Here is a 17953-nt window from a genome sequence, read left to right as displayed (position 1 = left end):
TAAGATCACAGACTTCATGATTCAATATCATCAGAAAACTTATATAACTTTCTAGCCTAAACCAAAGTTTGTACAAATGTGTAAAATACTTAAGTTACATACAAAAGTTACAGGTTCAATACAAATTAAGCTTAATCGACAGCATTTGTGGCAAGTATTGATTACCACAAAAATTCATTTAAACTCACTCTTTTCTTTAAAAATGCAAAAATGAGGTTCCAATGAGACACTTACAATGGAAGTGAATGGGGGCCATTTTTGAACATTAAAATACTCACTTTTTATAGCCACAAGACAATAAAAAATACATAAATATGCGTGTAAACATGATTTTAGTGTTATAAAATCACTTACTAACCTTTTCTGTGTAAATTGTCTCTCAGTAACTGTGACTTTTGCTTTTTTTTTTTTTTTTTTTTAAAAAGAAGAGGAATGAGTTGAAATAAATTGTGGTAATCAATATTATGCCAAAAATGCTGTTGATTGAGCTTAACTTGTATTGAACTTGGAATATTCCTTTAATAAAAAAAACAACTTATAAGAACCAAACATTTAGCCATTTGCCAATCACTGCAAATATCTAACAAAAGCATAAATATTTTACATAACCATGTAGCAATGGTTATTTTTGATAATCCAGTGAATTATGTACTTCAAAAGAAAGGTATTATTTTTAACAAATGAATAATTCTGGCATCACTGCACATAAAGCTGCCATTATAAACGATGAAGATCTCAACACTGGAGGTTGTAGTTTTCTGCATGTTTTTTAAAATTTCATCATGAGTTATCATGGTATAAATGCTATAGCACTCCGGTTGACATTTCAACTGTCCCACAAGCCCAACATCAGGTTATGTCCTGAGCTACAGAATCAGACAAGAGCTGGCTATATTTTAGAGTTAAGGTTTGTTGCTCTTCTAGGCTGTTCATCAAATAAGGACTAAGGAAATATTAACACTGTTGTAATGATGCCCAAACTAACAACTTGACTGATCATTGTTTTGGCACCGTTTTGACACTAATGCATATTAGTATGTCAAGAGTAAGAGTTAATGAAATACACTGGATCACAATTGCATAGTGAATTAACACTTGTTGAAACAATTGTTATACCATTAAATTAATTGTAGCACTGCACTGATTAACGAAAGTGGCTCATCAAGATTATCCAGCTCTATCATGTGTTAACATTTGAAAAATTAAACCGGAAACCTTAGTATGACTTTCATGACTTAGTCACTTTCCATGGGCATGCCAGCTGAGTCTGGTGTGAGAGTGTGATGCGTGTTGCAGGCACATAAAATTGCAAGAGCTTTCCAAAATCACAAGCTCTATCTATCGGATTTTATTGCATTCCAAATTTTGCAGAATGCCACAGCGAAATTTCAAAAGCAAAATTTATGAAACCCATCTTGCATTTGGCACTAAATACGCTACTCATCTGAAACTTGCATCTAGGCATCAGCATTAAAGCCTGGTTTCACAAGCGTGACTGGTGATCCGCTGCAGAGTAATTCGTGCAAGTCAGTGGCTATTACACTTTACATTGGAAAAATGCACCCCTTTATAAAAACATTTACAACGATAGTATTTATGTAATATACATAAATAGCATTTTATATGTAATATCAGGGCTCAACAATAAGGATGGCCTAGTTGCCCAGATAAAAAGTATTTTCTATGAATGCTTTACATTTCATTTTTAATTTATGTGCACAGTAGTTAAAGACATCTATTATAAAGTGCAAAGCAGGTTTTTAATGAGTCTGCCAGGATACAAAGCAATGTATACAATTTAAAATATGTTACTAAAATAAGCATGTGTACTTTCAGGGACACCAAACAGAATTGTAAAAATACTGTTTTCAAACAGATTTCCAAAAACGCCCTCCATCAGCTATTGGTCAAATATGTATATATTCCAGCCCTAAACTTACACCATTGGTTGAGCCAATGGTTGGTGACAGGCTGGCAGGGTTGCTCAAACAAACAGATCAAGTTGAAAAACAACACAGGGAAACCGTTTTTATACTTTTTGGGAATACTACTAACAATTTAAATGTAGCTTGTGGAATTAATATGCGAAGACTTTAAAATATTTAGCAACAAAACTCATCATGTACATCATGTTAATTCTGTTCCACTAATCTGACTAGACAAGCAGTGTTCAATAACAGCACTGGAATGTTTCAATAACTAATACTCAAAGTGTACACTTATGTTCGCTACACCAGAGATGGGCCACTTCAATTCAAATTAATGGGAGAAATTGGTACACCAACCAAGGAGCCAAGCACACAATGGTCAACGGATGCAGAAAGTCCAGCCTTACAGGTGAAATAGACAATCAATCGCCTTTTAGATTTAAACATCGCCTGTCAATTAACTTTGAGAACACGAATGCGCATTACCAATACAAGCAGGGAAAGCCATGTTTTTTTAGCATAATATGAGCCTGACTGAGAAGAGGAAGAATTCCACAGCTCACTGTCCAGATGCACTCTAAACTTTACAGCTTCAGGTGATGTAGGCTGCACAGTATGAGGGAATTATAATGCAAAAATACAAAATAAGTAAATACAAAAGCACAGCCTGAAACTTGCGTGTCGAGTGTCTTTAAAAGGAAACACCTCGGCGTTATATCTTAAATGCAGTTATTTTTTATTTGTTATAGCTTTAATAAAGTTCAAATAATATGGAAGCAGGTCATGCAAATAACTACAAACTCTGAAACTGGCATTTCTCTTCTATGAGTTGCGCGAATGTCCCCATCTAAGGGGGAGAGATTGATATTGCACCTGGGTCATGCACACACTTGCGCAAGTACGCTCATCCCCCTCACAAGTGCTTGCTGCAGGTAGATTATAACGTGATGGCTCGTAAGTTATTGTATCACAATACAGTATATGCATCTGTGCATTTCTTATCATGAAGAAAATTGGCAATATAAGAGTTTGTTTTTTTGTGAGTTAAAGTTGGATTAAAGTGAACAGAAAGGTGAGAGAGGGTAGTCTTCGCCCCATTTGACACTGCAATGAAATGTGTTTTTGATTAGTTTTTGCTTTGGCTTGTTTTCCATTATAAATATCTAAAACTCCTTTAAAACAATGTACATTTTCTTTAGCAGCTATACTGCAGAAGAAAAATTGTTATCTAAGAATGTTGAAAATAATATTAAAAATACAAATATTTGGGGGCCTGGGTAGCTTGGCAAGTAAAGCCACTGACTACCACACCTTGCGTCGCAAGTTCGAATCCATGGCATGCTGAGTGAATCCAGTCAGGCTTCCTAAGCAACCGATTGGACTGGTTGCAAAGGGGGGGTAGAGTCAAGTTGGGTTAACCTCCTCATGGTCACCATAATGTGGTTCTCACTCTCTGTGGGGCGTGTGGGGAGTTATGTGTGGATGTCGCAGAGAATAGCGTGAAGCCACCACACACACAAAGTCTCCAAGGTAACACGCTCAAGCCACATAAAATGTGCAGATTGACGGTCTCAGACACAGAGGCAACTGAGATTCTTCCTCCGCCACCCAGATTGAGGTGTCACTACGCCACCACAAGAACTTTGAGCACGTTGGAAATTATGCATTCCAAATTGGGGAGAAAAAATATCTAAAACCCTTTTAAAAAAAGATGCATTCACCTGAAAAGCAGCATATAAGATATTTAGACTTGCTTTTAGAGAATAGATCTTGAATATAAGTGTATTTTGTCTTTAATGCACTCGCAGAAGCATAACCAAGTCAAAGAAATACACTTATTTAAACACTTTGCAGTGAATTTCTTCAATGAATTAAACTGAATAAAAAGTTACTTTTTCGCTTTAATTCAGTGAATTTAGAGGCATTTTTAAAAGACTTCTGATTTGTTAGAAAGCACGTTTATTACCACCTTTTAAGTCGGGCACAAGCAAAATAATTGGTTAAGAGGTAATGATTAATTGTTGCAATAATCGCACAATAGTCGTATAATCGTTAGTTGCAGCCCTACTACTAACAATATCATACTGCAATTAGTACGTACAACAAGATAACATTTCACACTGAAACACCCTGCAACTATCCAAACTGATTACCTGAGCAACTTAAGTTGAAACATATCTAGCTCAGTTTTTCCCAACCTTTTTTGCCTTCAGCACTAGTAAGTCTCAAGTACACCTTCATCGACAGATCATAAAGATCAATCAGTACTGGTTTGATCTATTGACATGCATATTAGGGCTAGGTAATGATAAAGATTTCCTGATTCGATTCTGAATAACAAGCACTCTATTGATTCAGTTCTGATTAATTTGGGAATATTTTATTATAAATGTCCCTTTTGATTACATATGAAATACGACAACGTCAAAATGCATATATACAACGATCAGCCACAAAATTAAAACCACCTGCCTAATATTGTGTAAAGGTCCCCATCGAGCTGCCAAAACAGCATCAACATTCTGAGATGCTTTTCTTCTCACCACAATTGTAAAGAGTGGTTATCTGAGTTACCGTAGACTTTGTCAGTTCAAAACATTCTGGCTATTCTTTGTTGACCTCTTTCATCAACAAGGCATTTCCATCCACAGAACTGCCCCTCAATGGATGTTTATTTGTTTTTGGCACCATTCGGAGTAAATTCTAGAGACTGTTTTCCGTGAAAATCCCAGGAGATCATCAGTAACAGATATACGCAAACCAGCCCATCTGGCACCAACAATCATGCCACGGTCCAAATTACTGAGATCACATATTTTTATCCATTCTGATTTTTTTATGTGAACATTTACTGAAGCTCCAAACCACGATCAGTTTGAGTATATCCGTAACTGCAGATTTCCTGGGATTTTCAAACACAACAGTCTCTAGAATTTACTCGGAATGGTGCCAAAAACATCCAGTGAGGGGCAGTTCTGTGGATGGAAATGCCATGTTGATGAGAGGTCAACAGAGAATGGTCAGACTGCTTCAAACTGACAAAACTATGGTAACTCAGATAACCGCTCTGTACAATTGAATGCAATTCTGAGCCGCGGGTTTGTTCCGTTTTGGTGGCACGAGGGGGACCTTACACAATATTAGGCAGGTGGTTTTTAATGTTGTGGCTGACCAGTGTTTATTGTTTATAGGCATAACTTGTACTATTTACATGTATTAACATTGATGTGTGCTCAATCGGTCTATTTAAGAATGGTGATAGCATCTTACAGTAGTGTCATTTTTGGCTTCTTTTGCACATCTGTGCTATGTGTGAATCAGAATTTAACTTTGTTTTTGTTGTTGTTTTTAAATTAACAACTGACTGTAAAGAACAGAAAGGGTATTAAAAGAGACATTATTCAATGACAAATGGATTGAGTGGATCTCGTTTTAGAGCATTACATGGAATGGCTTAAACCAATTTTCTACTTTCAACACGCAGCGAAAGGATCAAGTGCAAAACGGCCAAATTTTTCAAAACACATCTCAGGTCCCCTGCATCAAGACCCCATCAGTTGCACTCAGCAGGGTTTCTGAAGCTAAATTTAAAATGTAAGACATTTTATCTAACCACAAAGCCAACATTGAGCAGAAATGTCCATTATTTTAGTGGATTTCCTGTATTAACCGGAGCTGCAGATGTTTGTGATTCTCATGTGTCCAAGCATGTTGATTTCAGATGCTGAAGATCTGTGAAATTCTCATGCTTATCTGTTTCTGCCCTTTTAAACTACTCATAACCAGCAAAGATTAAACTCTTGTTATAGCACAGCGGTTGATTGACAGGTGAGGGGTGGTGCTTCTCTGCTGCCGGGATGCATACAGGACAGATTAGCATTTACACCTCAAAATGTGATGAGTTCACATGCGTTTTTTATTACATAATACTTAATTTTTGTGATCTGATCACAAAAAGTTTTACACCCAGTTTAGACTTGTATTAAGCACTGACCATATGTGATCGGTTTACCAAAAACTCATCTTAATACAAGGTTCATTCATTGATGCTCAAGAAGGCAATACAAGAAACAAGGGAATGCAAACATTTGAAAAGGATGATTTGTGCAAATAAAAGTACATTTTGCATTATGTAGCTTTTAAAGGGCAGTACTACATAGAAAATATAATTTTATCTCTTATAATTGTAAACATTCTGAAAGGGGTATGCAAACTTCTGCATTTAACTGTATGGACTATAAGGTTTGTGAAAATTTTATTTTATTTTAGATTTTGTTTCACGATTTAACCACATTTTAGCTTTTTTATGTACAAATTCCATTTAGCCTATTCTATCCATATGATGTCGCTGGTCATGTCAGGTACACATTTTAACACAAAATTGATCACTAAAAAAACATCACTGGAATCTAAAATTCAAAATCCCCACATCTCAATATTTATGTGCTTGTACTATGTAAAAAATGCAGTGTAGCAGTCTGAATGTGACATTGTCTGATATACCTCCATGCTTGTGGGGACAATGAACACAGTGACAGAAAACACCTTGCTTTCATATTCACGTGTTGCATGAGGATCAGCTTCTTTCAGCTCATTGTTGATAAGCATTTTTACTGGTGCATTTCTACTTGCGTCGACTGACAGGTTGACAGAGCGTGAGCGGCAAGTGCATGACGTCTTTGCCAACCAGATACTGTACATTTAAGCAGATTTTTCAGATGAAATTTCTTCTCTTCGCTGAAAATGATACCAGACATTAGCGAGAAAGGCAATGAGGAATTGAAAACAGGACATGATTAAATTCTTTAAATTGAGAACTGTCGGGACACCTCTTAAAAGCGGGACTGTCCTGGGTAAACCCCGGCGTCTGGTAATACTTAAACATAACAAGAAATCAATCCCTCATGCAACATTTACTGCCATAACCATAAGAATTTATGACTTGTTGTACCGATTTAAGACCTTTTTAAGGCCTTAATTTGTGGAAGGGCGAATTAAGACTTTAAGACCTTTTTAAGATCTGCGGAAACCCTGACTCAGCTTAGTTGGTTTTGAATGCTAAAACACGTCCTGTGTGTACGTCCCTCGAATCCTCTTCAGAGTGTTGAGTGATGTTGCTACCCCAACTTCAATCAACTGGATCACAGGTACTGCCCAAATGGTACCAGCCAAAATCATTCAAATTGGTTGATAGATGCGCAACTATTGCATTGCCATAAATGATCATTGCAGTCATTTCCATGTATTCAAGAGATGTGCACAATTATATATATATATATATATATATATATATATATATATATATACACACATACATACATACACATATATATATATATATATTTCAAAATGTTGTCGAAGTGTTGACTGATCTACTAGTCGGTAATTTGGTCCATCAGAGCCTGATCAGATGCATTCCTTAGGGGATGTTCAAATAGGACGCATACAAAAACTGCAACAAAATGGAACAGAAATAGTATTCACCCCCTTTAAAGCACCGCTGCTAAAAATATTGACGCTAAAAAAGAAGAATCAAATCGGACAAGTGAGCATCCTGAACCATGCCTTAAGGCTAAACTACGCATCGGTTTTCTGTGTGCCTCCATGTCTCGCACAGTGTGTATCGCAGAGTAGTCACAGTGCACGTGTCAAACACGTCCATACGGGCTTACGATAAATTGAGTAAACTTTTGAAAGTATACTCAATGCTTGAGTCATAACGACATGCATTAAAAGCAAGTACACCTTAACCTTATCCCATGCCCATTCACATGGTCTATAACGGAGTTGATTTTGGGCTTGGATGTCTTAAAAAAGTTGCACTAAAGGCCAATTTAAAAGTCACCTGCAGTATTATCATCACTTAACTGACACCTATGTATTCTTAATAGCAACAAATAAAGCCTTGTAAACACTGCAGAGAGGGACATTCTGATGATGGGATTTACCAAGTTCATCTACATATGAGTCCATTGGTCTAAAATTCTAATGTTATATCTATATTACTTTTGTTTTTAATCATAGCTGCTGATGGCTCTCCTTGTCAAGGTAGAGAGCTTGACATGCACTTTTGTCCAGGTATTTAACTTGCACAACAGCATCACATAGGAATTTAAGGCCAGAGAAGCGGTTAACCAAAGGCATACATATTTAATTATCTCTGCATTGTGCATTCTGGGCATTCATTTTATGATTTTTCTATGAATCATGGGCATGATAATCTAGTGCAGGTAGTACAAGCAGTGCTTCCAGCTACCATCACCTTAACAGGTTCAACATTCGAGGAAATCCCCAGATCTAAAGGCAAATCTGTAGAAAGCTTTGTCTGAAGTCTTACGCTTCTTAGCGGAACTTAACAGCAACTATCAGCAACATTATCGTACAATCCACACTGAAAACAAATTTAAATTCATCAAAACACAAACATAGGATTTGACCTTAATACTCTTTGACCAGAGTTTCATACCAGGGCTGCACAATTATGATAAAAATCATAATTACAGATTATTTCCCTTGACATTGTAATTCGATTAGTAAAATGGCAAAACAACAGCCTTTAATCTACAGGCCTTACAAAATTAATTGTGGTAGCTGGTCATTATTAATCAGTTTCAAGTCTGATCCACAGATGCACAACTAACTACTGCACAAAAAAATGCTTTGAATTCACACAATTTAATCATGTACATTGCTTCCACATGAATCAATTAAAGTAACATCAACATATTGCTTCCTCTTGGTTTAGCTCATTAATTCTTTGTCAGAAAACATAATTTGTTCACGCAATTTCAACAATGGATAAAGTTATTTTAAATTTCGCCAATGAAGTAGCCTCAAAGGGTCACATTACTAATCTATAAGGTTATATTAGTTAACAAAATTTAAGCTAGCAATAGAAAACATTAGCATGCCAAATAGTAACTGCTTCTTGAGTAAAGCAACATCAGCATGTTGTTTGTGTGTCCGTCCAAAAAAAAAGAAAGGAAAAAAAAAAATTTTTTTTAAAAATGAAGAAAAAAAATATCCACTCCACCACAATGTTAACCTAGCGTAACAGAATTGGTTCTAAATTCCAAAATAACAACACTAAGAACTTTTAAGTCTCCCCCTTTTCACATATTGCTCAAAACATCATAAAAACACTTAATTTAAAAAATGTTCCCAAGCTAAAAGTGCTGTAAACTACAATCCCCTTGCCTATATTGTTGAACAGACTTGACCGGTTCATATTCACCCTACATAATGTTATCTAATAGAGTGCACATTTTGACGAAATTACATTAATCGAAAGCCAAAAAAAAAAAACTATTCCAAACTATTTGTTGTGTAGATCACAATTAGTATGATTTAGTAACTCGGACAACCTGCATCGTACTCCCATTTTTTTCCAGTGTGTTCGCGTCGTCACATGAAAATTAGAAATGAAGAAACATCCCCTGAGACTTAAAAAAACCATTAGAATCTAAGAGAAACATTTTTAATTATATTGAATTCTCTAGAAGTCTTGCTGCTCGCTTGCCATGATGGTGTTAAAACCCAATATATACTGCAAGCAAGGTGACTAAACTCAACTAACAAACTAACAACTGACATGGTGCAGACACACTTAAGAAATATATACTGTAGTGTAGACAAGTGTTGCCCACATTTTGTATAATTTATTCAACACACAATAGTTTTGTCCATGCTGCTGAGAGGACCAATGTGAGGTTTACTACTTAGGTCTTTATTTAAATGTGCACTAAGTGAAAGTACCTCAGTCATTTTTTTCCCCAATAAGAAAATGTACTCCTAAAGAAATGAATTGTAATTTTGAAACATATGTATAAATTCATGACCACACACATAAGATGAGGACTCTAGTCATATCGGTAACCTTATAACAGCAGTTTTATTCTACATAGAGGGGGTCCCCTCATGGGAGCAGGCATTTTTGAATCACACTACCATCTGAATACTACTAGCTTAATCTCAATAACCATCATGTTATTGGATATTTTCACTCTTGGATTAAATTAATCATGGCTGATTGTGAATAGTGAATTTCTACAATGGCATCTGAACTTAAAACTGTATTGATTTTGAATAATGCTGCATATACACCACTAGGTGTCACTGTAAGTCCAAGATGACATGAGCAAAAAAAATTTACTGAGCGCGCCTTTAAACAAAATCTATAAATCTGATGTATAAAACAGCAATAAAGCAGTTCAGGGACACAGCTTCTGCTTGTTTTAGATGTGCAGCCTCTTTAAAGAACATGGCAGGCAGATGCCTCACACAAAAATAAGAATCTGAAATGTAAATACAATTAATGGAAGTTATTAAATCGCAATTACAATATCAAAAGAAACCATCGATAATAATTACTTGTCGTAATGATGCAGCCCTCTTCACCACATCATGGACTGACAATTTACCAGATTTGGCGCATTCATTATTATCAGGAATGTTAAAAAAATGTGCTTCCATCGTCTAACATATCCTATTTAGCAATGATCACTCTTACGTTCATGTCACTTTGTCAAATGCAAAATAGACGCCTAAAGCTTTCTTAAAAAAAAAAAAAAAAAAAAGAAGAAAAAAAGAAAGAAATTACCATACACTCAAGCTAAAAGACCTTTACAGACAAATTGTCATATAAACCAAGAAGAGATACTAAAAGCACCTGCAAGCATAAAACCAAACAGTTCCATTAAAAAAAATCCTTCCAAGTCATTGCTCTTCACCGGAAATGGCTAAATACAGGTGTTATGACATCACTGAAGCAGTGAAGCTTGGGAACCTTAAGGGCTCCTCCTAGACCTCCTGCCTACATGAAAGAGCGTTTTGAGTCAATTCTCATATGGCTTCTTCCATCCTCTTTTTGAAACAGCCCATCTCCTACCTAAGCTGGTTAGGGGTTCCCTTATCTCTTTGAAACTCTCTCTCGCCCCATCCTCCTGCTTGACTTTCAGTGCTTTGGGGGAGCTGGGAGAGCTGCTGAGGGAAGGGGAAAGAGGTGTTATTCAAAGAAAAACAAGCAATATATTAGGAGTTAAAATACCAACAATGCAACATTGGCAATGTCCCAGAAACACCAACACAATTCAATTCCTGATAGAGGGTCATGGAAAAAATAACATGTTTTGCATATATATTTAATGTGGCCCGCGGCTTATTTATCGTAAAAGCGTTATTATTTTTCATTGGATATTTCAGTTAACTTGCATTGGGACCTAACGTGTCTCCACAAGCGTTTAACATGATCGGGGTTGCCAGATAAGAGACGAAACACCCCCAGTTTGAGATTTATATTTGCGCAAATTGGAAATATTCCCTCTAATGTTATACTTATTTTGTGCAATCTGGCAACCATGCCTCTTTTAGCATGTAAACGGGTAAAGTTTTAGAAAAAAAAAAGTAAACTTATTTTTCATAAATACATTAATTTATTATTATTAATACTATTATTTAAGACTAGCACACTGACCGAACCATGGTAATGTTTCCTTCTGTGTAATATGTAATATAATGTGTATAAATATGTAATGTTATGTAACAAACGGGATAATAATGGGCTCAAATATGTACATATGCTCTTCAATGTTTAAAAGGGGGAGAGACAAATTCCTGTAGATTTTGTTGTTGACATAATCAACAAAAATAATGACACTTTATGCATGTCCTTGTACTGGAAAACCATGAAAACTATGCAACATAAAAGGAAATGCAACCCAGGATACATTAAATACAGTTTATGTTTAATCTATGGCAGGTCGACACTTGATGTCCAATGTAAAATCTGTCCTGAAGCAAAACAGTTGAGAATCACTGAGATAGTTACAGACAGGAGCAGTATATTTTTATCATGTTTATAATTCTGTTTATTATAATTCTGTTAGCTTTCTTATTTTTTCTATTTATTTATTTTTCAAAAGGGAGACTTTTTTTACACATATGTACCAAGAGTGGACGCCACATCATTCTTAAAAGTGTAACACATACTTCAATAAAATAAATGGTTTCAAGTTTCAATTATAATAAAGTGTTTGCTCAAAAAAAAAAAAAAATGTTTTTCAGATTTTGATATATTGAGTTTTGTCTTGATGTTTAGTAATTTATATTGGTTACAATATTTCAAAATTCTATACTTCCAAAAACAACAGTAATGCTGATATCTCTTTTAACTGTTTGAAATGACTGTTTTAGATTTTAATTTGTTTTTAAAAATCATTTTTACCCATGACAACAGACAGCTTGCAGCAACCAAGCAACCTGATCTCATTAATTTTTAATGAGAGCTGCCGACTTCCAGCAACACAAGCAACAGCAACCATTGGCGACATAAATGTAGGCGTGACCAACGATACGACAAAGCCGGGAAAAGTTTGACTTTATTAAAACGAGAAATGACTTCTGGCAGTGACAACCAATGGGAGTGAAGACAACGGAGCTCACGTCATCCGTCATGTCATCCAAATTTTAGCAAGTATGAGAGCATGAGCACAGTACTGGTCTTGTTTAAATGCTCTGATCCCAAAAAGCGATATCCCACAATGCATAAAAATTGTATCAAGCTGTGAATGACTGAAATAAAGAATTAAACTAATGGTTCTGTATTCTATATCTCAATACATAATGGGAGTAAATAATATGAGCTCAAGTGTTCTGTATTTGATGTTATTAATAGTGGAGTTATCAGATCTTGGAAAAAAAAAAGAATGCTACCCAAAAATCATTAGCCCCACTGGACTGTACTTGAAAATTACAACATTACTAAAATACAAGTATTGGCGAGTACCATAAAGAAAGTACAAGTTCTCATATGCTATTTCTAAAAATAATTGTCTTGATACAACTGTTTTATAATCCTAATAAAAAGGTATTTGCTATTGCAGATGAATCAGTATTACATTTGATGTAATAATTTCTTTCAATGTAAAAAACCTAAAACTAACAAATCCAATCTACTTTTGCTAGACACTGGGCAGATGGATTTGTTCAAAAACACCAAACTTCCAGAATAAAACCAGATTGGAACCAGATCTGCAATTTTATGAGAAATTTCATCTTCCAAGGAATAAGGAGCAGCACAACTGGAAGCTTTGTTCATTACAATCTTAATAAATAGAATTAAAAATAATTTCAAGCACCATCCACTTGAATGCATGAGATGTGAGAATGGTATTTGCCTGCATGTCTGGCATGTAAAAATGACCATTTGCCAATGGATGTCCTCGTGATGCTAGGTTTAGGTAAAGACTTTCCATTTACTACCAAATGTTTGGGATTCATATCTCCAGAACCAACCAAAGCACTAAAGAGGCATCACACAAATTTAAACGGGTAATGACTCGAATAATCACATTTCCCTTGATCTTTTGACATAGATGTCATCGTACTATAAAAGCATACTTTAAGTTTCAGAACTGAAAACTTCCTCCTTACATTTACATTTATGCATTTGGCAGACGCTTTTATCCAAAGCGACTTTCAGTGCACTTATTACAGGGAGAATCCCCCCGGAGCAACCTAGAGTTAAGTGCCTTGCTCAAGGGCATAAAAGTGGCATCTTGGTGGTGCTGGGGCTTGAACCCCCAACCTTCTGGTCAGTAACCCTGAGCCTCAACCACTGAGCCACCACTGCCCTTTTTCTTCCTTAAAAGAAAAAGATAAACCAGGCTCTAGAAATGGGCTGTTTGGAATTTGTGGAACTTGTGACATCACATGGACCAAATATATCTACATACGACTGCCTCTTCAGCAAGACATCAACAACTAGTTTTTGTCATTGCACCCTTGGCCCTGCGCACTGGTGCTCAGACAGCCACACTCACACAGGTGAAAGAGGAGAGTGATTGGCCTGTCATGAGACATTACACCAAAGGGGAATATATTCAGTATATAAATTTTTTGTTAATGCATGATTTTCTGTAAAGCTGCTTTGAAATGATGCATATTGCGAAAAGCACTACACAAATAAAAATGACTTGACATTATAAATTCTCCTTCCAGCCCAGAAGGTGGCGATATGCACGAAGAATGCAAATCACCAAAAACACAAGGAGAATAATAAGAATGTGAAAGATTTAAAGTATAAAAGGACATAAATATTGATACATTTCTCAGCCACACCTATCGCATCGATTCAGAAGACATGGATTAAACCACTGAAGACATATGGATTACTTTTATGCTGCCTTTGTGCTTTTGGAGCTTCAGAATTTTTGAAGCACTATTACAGCAGCCATATGATACCAATACAGTTGAAGTCAGAAGTTTACATACACCTTAGCAAAATACAATTAAACTCAGTTTTTCACAGTTCCTGATATTTAATTGTAGAAAACATTCCTGTCTTATGTCAGTTAGGATCACTATTTTAAGAAAGTGAAATATCAGAATAATAGTAGAGAGAATTACTTATTTCAGCTTTTATTCCTTTCATAACATTTCCAGTGGGTCAGAAGTTTACATACACTTTGTTAGCATTTGGTAGCATTACCTTTAAATTGTTTAACTTGGGTCAAATTTATTGGGGTAGCCTTCCACAAGCTTCTCACAATAAGTTGCAGGAATTTTGGCCCCTTCCTCCAGACAGAACTGGTGTATCTGTGTCAGGTTTGTGGGTCTCCTTGCTCGCACACACTTTTTCAGTTCTGCCCACAAATGACAATCAGATTGAGGTCAGGGCTATGTGATGGCCACTCCAATACCTTGACTTTGTTGTGCTGTGGCATTTTGACAGAATTTGAGGTATGCTTGGGGTCATTGTTCTTTTGGAAGACCCATTTACGACAGAGCTTTAACATTTTTACTTTTGTCTTTAAGATGTTGCTGCAATTAGGGTTGGGCGATGTCCCCTAAATTGGCAGTTGACGATGTTGACAGTAAAACATCGCGATGGACGATGATATCGTCGGCGGCGGGTGGGGGGGGGCTGTGGGGGGTTATATAATTTCATATCATTTTCAAAAATGATATGACAAATTATAATTTCGTTATTTTACTAACCCAACTAATGACTCGTCGGCGCTTTATCAGTAGGTTGCACGACACGTGAAGCATTTTTTATTTAGCTTTCACTTAAGAAGAGTTGTGCACTTTTTATTTTAATATATCTCTTTACATAAATACTATTTTCCACTTAAAAACTATAATTTCGTTATTTTACTATCCCAACTGACTCATCTGCGCTTTCCAATAGGTTGCACGTAAGGGGGAAAAATATTTCTTCCACTTAAGAAGAGTTGTGCACTTTTAAGCACTTTTTATTTTAATATATCTCTTTACATAGATATTGTTTTTCTACTGAAAAACTATAATTTCGTTATTTTACTAGCCCAACTAATTAGTAGCCTACTCATTCGGGCTTTTTAATATATTGCGCCTAAGAAAAAAAAGTCGTCTTTGGGCAGTCTTCTTGCGAAGAGTGCAGTCACAGCCACGCTCACTGATGAGCAAAAGGTCGAGGCAGAAATGACCATGTACCTGCAGCAAATGGCCATTGATGGGGAAGACGACGACAAAATGTTTCCGTTCATTGCAAGATTAGCACGGAAATATCTGTGCATATGTGCTACCAGTACTCCATCAGAGCGGGTCTTCTGCACAGCGGGTAGTGTAGTTACTCCAATCCGCAGCTTATTAAAACCAGATAAAGTGAATATGTTGGTATTTCTGGCCAGAAACATCGAAATTTAAACACGGTCTATGGTGAAAGATATTAGATTTCTTTACGCATTTTTCGCCATCCGTTGCGGAGCTATTCGATTTTGCATATTATTTTTTAAACGTTCATTTGTGTATTTCATATGACCACTTTACAATATTTCAATAACATAATTTATTTTGTAGCCTGTGCTGAAATTAATTGTGCTGCTAATTATAAGTGAAATGTTAATGCCGAGTTTCGGTCTGAGTGTTGTTCCCGTTTTCTTGTTCTTCTATGTTTTAATATATGTGTGTTATTCATATTCACCTTGTTTCTTTCATTTGATTTGACATTATGGATTTATGGTCAAGGAAATTTTTCTTTAAAAGTATTAACCAGACAAAAGTTATTTGACGTTTGCTGGTCTGGGTTTATCTTAAACTGCCGCTTCAGTGTATACAAGAGCTATGTGACAATGAGCAAGATTTTCTGAGACACTACAACTACTAATAATTAATTAATAAAGGCTTAAAATAAAATATTTTAATCTAAATGTACAGTGTAAGACATGTAAAAAAAAGACAAGCTAACAATGTCCAGATCAATATTTGTGTAGCCTGCCTGACACGGTATTTTCACAGACTAACACGTCACGTCTCTGGCATATACTACAGTATTTAAAATAGCATATATGCATTAGTTATATTCTCAGTTTAATTTACAGAGCAATCCCTGCAAAGTTTTTATGTTAACTATAGAAGAGACTAGGATTAGTCCATCGATATCGTGATATCGTCCATCGGCACAACCCTAGCTGCAATATATATCCACATAATTTTCCTTCCTCATGATGCCATCCATTTTGTGAAGTGCACCAGACCCTCTTGTAGCGAAGCACCTAAGCCTCACCCTTTTTTTCTCCAAACACAACGTTGGTCATTATGGCCAAACAGTTAAATTCTTGTTTCATTAGACCAACAGACATTTCTCCAACAATTAAGATCTTTGTCCCCAGGTGCACTTGCAAACTGTAGTCTGGCTTTTTTATGGAAGTTCTGGAGCTGTGGCTTTTTCCTTGCTGTGAAGCCTTTCAGGTTATGTTGACAAAGGACTCGTTTTACTGTGGATATAGATCATTGTCTACCTTTTTCCTCCAACATCTTCACAAGGTCCTTTGATGTTGTTCTGGAATTGATTTGCTCTATTTGCACCAAACTATGCTCATCTCTAGGAGACAGAATGTGTCTCCTTCCTAAGTGGTATGATGGCTGCATGGTCCCATGGTGTTTATATATGTGTTTGTACAGATGAATGTGGTACCTTCAGGCATTTGGAAATTGCTCTCAAGGATAAACAATTAATTTTTCTCTGAGATCTTGGCTGATTTCTTTTGATTTTGCCATGATGTCAAGCAAAGAGGCACTGCCTTTGAACGTAGGCCTTAAAATACATCCGCAGGTGCACCTCCAAATCAGTACACCTCAGAAGCTATTTGTCTAAAGGCTTGACATAATTTTCTAGAGTATTCCAAGCTGCGCAAATGCAGTTAACTTTGTCTATGTAAACTTCTGACCCACTTGAATTGTGATATAGTCAATTAAAAGTGAAACAATCTGTCTTTGTTTTAGTCATTGTTTTTGCAATTCTGGTTGGTGACTGTGGAGGAGGGCATGGCCGGGCCATGAGAGTGCACACCCGGCGCTGAATTAGCTGAACAGCAGGAGAACGACATATAGGTGAGCCAAAGTCGCCAGTTAGAGAGAGACGCACGCGGCCGCGCTGCATGTGTGTGTTTATATTTGTTTTATGTTGAGTTTTACATGAAAATTCCATTGACTGTTCAGCCGTTTATCGCCTCCTACCACACCACAGCCGTCTGCCGAAAAAGGGGCCGGAGGACTTCAACCATCCGCAAAGGGTGGAGTGAACTGGCATCCACCAGCGGGCGGAGGAGCGGTTGAGGACTGGGCAAGAGCGCGTCCAGGAGCTGCAAACAAGTGTATCTGCTTGCCCTTTCCCTCTCCCCATACCTCTCCCCCAGGTTCACAGGAGGCGGGGTGGACCACCGGCTGATGGAACGGGAGAAAGGGCAGCATCTCCCCTCCAGAGGTGGTCCGGTGACACCCCGGTCTGATTCGTCGGGGGAGGAGTGTGACGAAGAGCACGGCATGGCCGGGCTATGCAAGGCCGCCGCTGAATCAGCTGATCAGCGGAAGAGTGTGATAAAGGGGAGCCGGAGGTACCAGTTAGAGAGCGAGAGAGATGCACGCGGCCGCAATGCATGTTTTTTTTATTTGTTTTATTTTGAGTTTTACATTATAAGTTACGTTGACTGTTCAGCTGGTTCCCGCCACCTCCTTGCCCATCCATATACTGTTACAGTGATGCT

At 36.8% G+C, this 17953-nt stretch overlaps 1 protein-coding gene across 3 annotated transcripts in view; it reads right to left on the bottom strand.

The window, feature by feature from the left end:
- Positions 1–17953, bottom strand: part of scaf8 (SR-related CTD-associated factor 8) — a 61135-nt gene that overhangs the window by 30275 nt on the left and 12907 nt on the right. Inside the window, exon 3 of one of the 3 annotated variants that reach the window (XM_052154139.1) lies at positions 10816–10910. The exons of 1 other annotated variant lie outside the window; for it this stretch is intronic. The gene's annotated coding sequence lies outside the window, so the exon portion shown is untranslated. The remainder of the gene's footprint in view (positions 1–10815; positions 10911–17953) is intronic. One more of the 3 variants, XM_052154140.1, reaches the window with a different exon arrangement.

Source organism: Xyrauchen texanus, chromosome 22 (assembly GCF_025860055.1).
Source record: "Xyrauchen texanus isolate HMW12.3.18 chromosome 22, RBS_HiC_50CHRs, whole genome shotgun sequence".
Classification (NCBI taxonomy): Eukaryota; Metazoa; Chordata; class Actinopteri; order Cypriniformes; family Catostomidae; genus Xyrauchen; species Xyrauchen texanus.
The sequence above is the reverse complement of the archived record's forward strand: the minus strand, read 5'-3'. Positions and strand labels throughout refer to the sequence as shown.